The sequence below is a fragment of the Gracilinanus agilis genome, chromosome 1, assembly GCF_016433145.1.
Source record: "Gracilinanus agilis isolate LMUSP501 chromosome 1, AgileGrace, whole genome shotgun sequence".
Classification (NCBI taxonomy): domain Eukaryota; kingdom Metazoa; phylum Chordata; class Mammalia; order Didelphimorphia; family Didelphidae; genus Gracilinanus; species Gracilinanus agilis.
The window spans coordinates 397,508,871-397,517,208 of NC_058130.1; positions in this window are offsets into that span (position 1 = coordinate 397,508,871).

The following is an 8,338-nucleotide window of genomic DNA, read 5'->3' on the forward strand; positions in this document are numbered from 1 at the left end:
CATTTTGCCCATCACCTAATGGAAGCATTAGGGGGGCTGTGCTGTCAAAGTGTTCAAACATATTTATGGAATACTAACAGATTTCAATAAAGACAGGGTTAGTGAAAATAAGGAAAGCGTTATCTAGGGTGTTAAACAAGAGGTAGATAGCCCTGGCAGGCTTAAAGTAGGGAATATTTAAAGGGAATTGATGTGTCTCAGTAGGAAATGTCTGACACACATAGGACTTCATAGCACAAAAAAGCTGGGATAATACTAGACAGAGCAATGCATCAGGAAGAATATATAACTGGGATGTTGGCAATATGTTTACTACTAATTGAAAGGACTACCTTATTTCTATAATAATTTAGCATAATTTGAGAGATCCAGAATATGTTAGGCAAAATGAATGGGTGATCATCTTATCATGAGTTGACTGGGATGCCAGGTCACTGTTCTCCCTCTGTCTCTATCTTTTTATTTGTTTCTCTTCTCTGTATGTGTGTCTGTCTTCTCTGTCTCTGTCTTGTGCTTATTTATACCCTAGGCTGAATCATAGTAAAGGAATTCTCTGGTTTTGTCATTCTGGTACTACAAAAGAGTAGTGGGGACACTCTGGGAATCTTGGTATTGCTATTCTCCATGGACAACCATTCATTCCATGATGTAGAGTATCCATGTACTCAGGTGTCTGTCACCTACGCAAAGACAGCCAAACGCAGAGATCTCCTGACCCCTGAGGTTTCAGTTCTAGAACCTCTCATGAGGTGATATATGGAAAATAGGTCAGTCTTGGGAATGGCTGGGCTTCTTGGTAGAAAAGGGGCCAAGAATATTCTCATGATGCAAAGACTTTAAAGTAGATTAGATGAAGAGGAATAGAAAGCACTATTTCTATGTATAATCTTTTTGGTTGGCTGTGTCCTGAATGTCTATGTTTAGAGAACAGTGATTTGTGAAGGGGGCTGGAATGAGGTAAGAAGAAAAATATGAAGGAGGTGGCAACATTTTTCTTCTCTGATCCATTTGTTATATATCTTGCTCTGATCTATTATCTCAAACTTTCCATTAAATCAAGGAGAAGTTCACAAAGACCAGTGAGTACAGAACAATCAATGACAGATACTTAAAGTATGGATAAGAGCCTCTTGCCCTCCATGAAGTACTCATTGTTTGCTCCTTATCTGAAGGAATCATATGTACTGGGGAGCATGGCAAAATTAAAGGGATTTTCAGATCTCCAAAGGATGAAACCACACTGGGGTGTGTGCAATTGTTTCGGCCCAGTCAATAGGGTTGGCACCAGTAAAGAAGAGTTGTATTGAGATGCTTCTAGCCCTGCCCTAGAGGGTCAGTCATTGACTTCCACTATAACAGAAAAAGATAAGAAGCTACCTATCAACTATTCGTTCAGACATCTACTCCCAGACCTATAAGTCTCTTGTGAATCTTCCCTTTCTTCACCTGCTCTTGCCTGAAGCCTTGCTCAGGACCTTGTTTTCCTATGTACTTTGGTCCTCATCGCTTGTTTTGGCTCTCCTGAGAATGATTTATCGTCTTACTTCCCTTGAGTCACACTGCTCATGTCCCTGCTGTGGGATCTGAAGCCAGCCTATCATGTCTTGAAACTAAAACAGATAAAACATTTTTGTTTGGAGCAAAAGATTAAATTGCAGACTTTAAAGCGCTATACAAATGTCAGCTACTATTGTTTTTAAAAATAGATTTGAACAGAAAGGTCATGAAATTTTTCAGGAAATGTACCTATCCATCTCAGAGCTTCACTTGTTATCATTCTCAGCATACTTACTATTTTTTTCAGTAAGTAATAATCTGTGCCAATATCTCAAAAGGCAAGAGGGTGAGATAAAGAGCTTCCCAAATCCTATGGATGACAATATCCTGTCTGTCCAATATCATTTGCTTTCCCTTAATAAAATTACATTCTGTACTGTAAAATGAAAGAATTAGTTTTGCTAATGGCATCAGTGGGCACTTGAAAAAGAAATTAGACAGGAAAAAGTCTTTTAGCTTCTGCAGAACCTTTGAAAGTAAAACACAGAAAATAGTACATCAAAATTATAGTGGGGAGGGATAGATAGGTATAACAGTGGATAGAGCTGCATACCAATAGTCAAGAGGACCTGGGTTCAAATGTGGTCTCAGACACTTCCTAGCTATTTGCTCCTGGGCAAATCACTTAATCCCTATTTGCTAGCCCTTACTACTCTTCTTCCTTCGAACCAATACACAGTATTGATTCGAAGAGGGAAGGGAAGGGTTAAAAAAAAAAAGAGGGGCATATCCAAGTAGCTCTCATCAGCCAATGTTCTAATACATCAAAAGATCAGTCAGTAGGGTAAACTACCATCTCAGCGCAGCTACAGGAGGACCTGCCTGTGCTGGATCATGAAAGCAAATGCATTATTAAAGAAACAACAACAACAGGCATGCAACATGTTGGAGATAAGCGATGGTCAATGAAACCCAGGGAGCAGCAAGCAAGGATCAACAAAAAGGAGAGGCAATGTTTTCAAAGCTCGGACAGGAGTAAAGGAAGAAAAAAAACAACAACTGCCTGTCAGGGAAAGGAAGATAAAAGTGGTAAATAGTGCAGCAAAGGACACACTACAGATAAAATAGGGAAAAGAGGAATTGACAAGGGCAATTCTGACATTTCTGATCTTTGTTGAAATGCTCTTAGGTTTGTGGAATGTCAAAGCCTGAGTCTTGATTTCTATAGAATAGATTTAAGAGAGCTTCAGACCAGATGGAGAGATGGGATGGATGGAGATAGAGAACATATCTCCCAATCAAGTGGAATAGAAAAAACAACTTGAATTGAATGGGCTCCATGATTTTCAGTGATATAGCTCATTAGATGCCCCTCCCCCAAAAAAGTTTCACTCAGTGAAAGAAGGCTGGGAGACATTAGATCACATCAAGCAGCATTTGTCTATTATTAAGATAGAGGCATGGTTTCACTTTTCTTGCCTAGCAGTGCCCAATTCTAATCTTTTTATGAAAATACTTTTTATTTGTATTAATGAAAACAATAAATGCTAAAGGAACACATTTATCTATTGAAGTAAGATAATGACATTTGATCATAACCTTAGGATAAGAGGAATTGGTTACTTCACAAGAATTATCAGCTCTTGAATTAGTTTAGAGGAATAAAACCTGTGGTCTCTTTTTGCTTATCACTTCATATTCCTCCTTTTCTATTTCTTTCTCTAAAGCAGCTTCCAACAAATTTCACCAGCACACTCAATTTATCAACTTGCACAAATCATTCCGGGACTTCCTCAGCTCCTATGATCATCTTCTGTATTCTTCTCAGCCACCTACCAGTACTGTGGCTTTTAAAACTGCTGATCTAATTGGAATTAATTGATGTTGCAACCTGTAGCAGAACTGGAAGGTAGGGAACATGTCTAGCAAGTAGGGCTATCCAAAATGGAGAGGGATTTCTCCTCAATTTGTCTTTCCTGGTTTTACCATTGAAATTTATAACAATATTAGTCTACATATGAGGTTCAGAATATTAAGGTTGCCCCCACTTTATTTCATTCTTCATCAGTTTACAAAAGTCATCAAGATTGTTCATCTTTATAATATTGATGTTGATGTCTCTTCTTTCCTTCATGACCATCCCTTGGTCTTATTTATACAATGAAACTTTATAAAATCTCTTCCTCCTTGAATCTCTCATTCTTCTGTATTTAAGCTCCCCATACATTTATCTGATTTTAACTAGGAAAGAGGAAGAGAGTAAGTATTTATGTAGTGTCTACTATGTGCCACATGATCTGGCAAACCAGGCACAAAGTAGATATTTAATATATGTTCAATGATGGATTGATTTGATTCTCACAAAAAAAAATCTTAGGAGGTAGGTATTGTTATGCTCATTTTATAATTAAGGAAAATGAGGCAAAGAGAGATTAAATGACTTGCCCAGGGTCACACAACTAGTAAGTGTCTGAAGTCAAATTGAAAACCAGGTTTTCCTGGCTCTAAAACCAGTGCTTTACCCACTGCACCGCCACCTGCCCCTGTGTATGTGTCAAATTTTCTTGCTAAATTGTAAGCTCCTTGAGGGATACAGTCTCTGTCTAGTTTTGTTTTTGTATGATTATACACTTAGCAGCTAGTGCAAAAATACAAAACATCTATCAAAGGAGCAAAAGGATGGACAAATGAGTAAAAAGTAAGTAGACAGAACTCTATTTCATAATCGTTTTTAAGACAGGACACTTGATATTTATCAAAGGAATGAATGGATGGGCAGAGGTGTAAAAAATAAGTAGATATAACTCTATCTCATAATCTTTCTCAAGACAGGTCTCAAAAGCTCGCTTTTCTATCTTCCAATGAACCCAAACAACTTGTTCTAATCAATCCAAGCTGAAATAATAGCTAAGAATTTTATCAGGGGAAAAAATGTATTGATGTTCTATTGATGACTCAGTAGTTTTTCATAGTAAAGCCTGCAAAGTTTCATTAGATTCACATGGGATTTTACTTTCCAAAGTTACAGCCTACACATTTTACTATCTTTAGAGAAAATGATAAGTTGTAGTATAGTAGAAAGGGACCTGGATTTATCATCAGAATACCTGACTTTGTGTTATAGTATTATGTAGCAACATAGGATAGTAAAAAGAATATAGTATTGAGTATCCTGGGTTCAAATGCTTCAGGGCTCCTTTCTATCCCTGTAAACTCAGAGAAGTTATCTAAATATTCTGCTTCTTGGTAGCTTTATTTCTAATGTAAATGGCTTGGACCAGATGATTTTTATAATCTCTTCCTGTTCTAAATCCTATGATAAAACAATCGACAAGAATTTATTAAGCACCTAGACATGCCAGGCACTGCGATAAGCAATGGGAATATAAGCATAAAGAAAGAAATAATCCCTACTTCATATGAGCTTACATTCTAATGATCCCCTAAATTGTAATCACTGGGTATATTTACCAGTAATGCATTAAAAAATGCTTTCCTGAAGATAGATTGAGGTTGATTCAAAAGAAAGATTGAATTTCAGTTCTATTTAGAATTTCTATTGGGATGCAAATGACTGCTAAACTACAAACATAGGTGGGCTTACTTCATTTAGATCTAATCACAGGGCAGCCCTGTCATTTGTCATTATCCATTGGAGCTGAGAATCATGGTGATTGTTACTGTCATCAGAAATATTATGATTACCATTCAGACTTGTCACAAGAAGGCTTTCCTTGTAAGAATGAAAACTACAATGGCTCTTAATCCTCCCCCAATCCAACCTGATGTCATCTTCATGGATTGGCAGGGGACAGGAAGCTACAGGGTATTTCAGGAGTCAACTCACAAGCAACCAAGGGCAGCAACTATACATGGGTGAGCCAAACAGCAGTAAATTGTACAATTGGTCATGCATTTTGGAACACAGTAGCTTCACAGACAAATCCAGTTGATTGTATGGAGCATATTTCCTGATCTATAAAATAGAGGTGAATATAGTGCCTACATCCCAGGGTTATTGACTGAGATAATATTTGTAAAGCCTGGCACATAGTAGGTTCTGATGATGCTAACATAGCATAAAATTATAATTCATTTATACGTTGAAATTAAACACGAGGAGGAAGCAAATATTTCAAAGAATATAGGGGAAAGATGTCTTATTGGATTTAAAACTCTTCCATGGGAGTGTTTCTTGCCTCGATTATTACATATGTTCTGTGAGGGCAAGGCTAATTTTGTTCTTTTCTGTGTATCCTCTGACCCTAGCACAATTTCTGGCACATAATTAATATTTGTTGAGTTCAACTAAATTGAATTAGAAAATGTGAAGTCAGGTAGGAAAGGAAAGGTGGAAAGGTCAGAGAAGATGGAAGGAAAATGGTCAAAGCCTTCCTGTTCACTTCCCCTTTGTGCAAGAGAATCAAAATGCTCTTATGTATCTGGGCATGTGTATGTATGCTTTTAGTAGTGTTTATTTTTCTCATCATTAAATTACATGCATTAAACCACATGGGAATTTCAAGGGTTAACAAGTAAATAAATGAATTAATGGTATACCTGTCCATTTGAGAACTAATTTGTACAAATATTTTGTTTTCCTGGTTCTTGCTTCTGTCAAGCTAGTGATCCTTATTTGCCATCACAGCCTCTGTTCCACATAAAATGACTAGTATAAGGTTTGTGCTAAGAAAAATAAACAAGAATAATGTAATAATGACAGCAATAATTTTCATAAATGAAGTGATCAGCTGGATACAGATTTGATTAAATCACTCAAAATGTAAAAGCAAGGTTCCGGGTAAGCAGCTCTTAACCTCTCCTGACCGAAACACACAAAACTCCTCAAGGGGACATAAAAACAAGTCCAGACGAACGGAGGAACCCCCACAACAGGGCACAGTGTGGAAGGTACGTGGAATCGAGGCATTTCCATGCTATAAAGGGGTGAAACAGCCCTCACGAAATCGTGGGCTGAGCAACCACCCCACCCCCAACCCCTCCACACACATCTATAGCTCCGAAGCCAGCTAAAAAGAAATAGAGCAAGTTTGGGGCACCCATCTAGTCATTGGCAGCTCCGGGACCTGTTCCTGAGAGCAGCAAGACTTAGGACCCCATTAAGCCAAAAAACGCAGGCGAAATCTGAGTGCGGGAGCAGGACGCAGGGCGCAGAGTGCAGGCTGAGCAGAACGCAGGCACTGTGGAGGCGTGGGTGGAGGCAGACACAGCCAGGAACTAAAGCCTAAGTGGGGAACCAGTGTGGACGGGTATACGACTGTGGAAGCAGGGCCCTGAGACTTGTAAAGAAACCTCCGGCAGAGGATCAACCAAGGGGGCCCACCAGGGGGCTTGACTTTGGAAAAAACCAGAACTCAGATCTCAGGAGCCAATAGACCACGGACAGACATTGAGCGCGAGGATAAATCTGAGAAGCTGCTGGGCTAATGATGGCTACTCACTCTCAGGAAGTTCAGAAGAGAAAGAATAATAACAAGAAAAAGAAGTCTTTAACACTCTGCAGCTTTTACACAGAGAAAATCCAGACAACCGAGCAAACAGAGGAGGAGAACAAACAAGCATCCGGACCCTCCTCAAATAAGGAAAACTCCTCACAAGCTATGGAAGAGTTCAAAACTGAGATTTTGAGGAAAATGGAAGATATCTGGCAAGAAAATAACAGTTTAAAAGGTAGAATCTTGCAACTGGAAAGTGAGGCTCAGAAACCAAATGAACTGATAAGCAAATTGAACACCAGAAATGACCAGATTGAAAAGGAATACCAGAAGATTATGGCCAAAAACCAGAAGATTATGGCCGAAAACCAGAAGATTATGGCCTGAAAACCGAAAGATTATAGCCGAAAATCAATCCCTAAAGGCTAGAATTGAGCAAGTAGAAACTAATGATCTCTCAAGACAACAAGAACAAATAAAACAAAGCCAAAAGACTGAAAAAATAGAAGGAAACATGAAATATCTCAATGAGAGAGTGACAGACCAAGAAAACCGGTCTAGAAGAGACAATTTGAGAATAATTGGTCTTCCAGAAAAACCAGAAATTAATAGAAACATGGACTCCATACTAACAGAAATAATTCAGCAAAATTGCCCTGAAGTCCTACAACAAGAGGGTAATATAGATATTGAAAGGATTCATAGAACACCTGCGACATTCGATCAAGAAAGGAAAACACCAAGAAATATCATTGCAAAATTCAAGAGCTTCCAAGCAAAAGAAAAAATCTTACAAGAAGCCAGAAAGAAACAATTCAAATATCAAGGAGCACCAATCAGGATCACACAGGATCTGGCAGCCTCAACGCTAAAAGACCTCAAGGCGTGGAATACAATATTCAGAAAGGCAAGAGAGCTGGGCCTGCAACCACGGATCAACTACCCATCAAAATTGACTATATATTTCCAGGGGAAAGTATGGGCATTCAACAAAATTGAAGAATTCCAGGTATTTGCACAGAAAAGACCAGGGCTAAATGGAAAGTTTGATATCCAACCACAAAAATCGAGAGAAACTTGAAAAGGTAAATAAGATACAGAGGGGAAAGAAAGAAAACTTATAATTTTTAAATTTGCCTTTTTAAGGGCCTCAGTGAGATCTAATTATCTGTATTCCTATGTAGAGAAATGTTATGTTTAATTCTCTGTAGTGAACTCTAGTCACTATTATAATATTCACTATTATAGTAATCAGAAGAATAATTAACAGGGTGAGGGTGGAACACGAAATAATCTAAGATGGCATGGGGGATGGGAAAGAGGGGGTGAATAGCAGGGGACACCAAGAGAAACTTGAGTGAATAAGAAAATAGAATATTCTATTA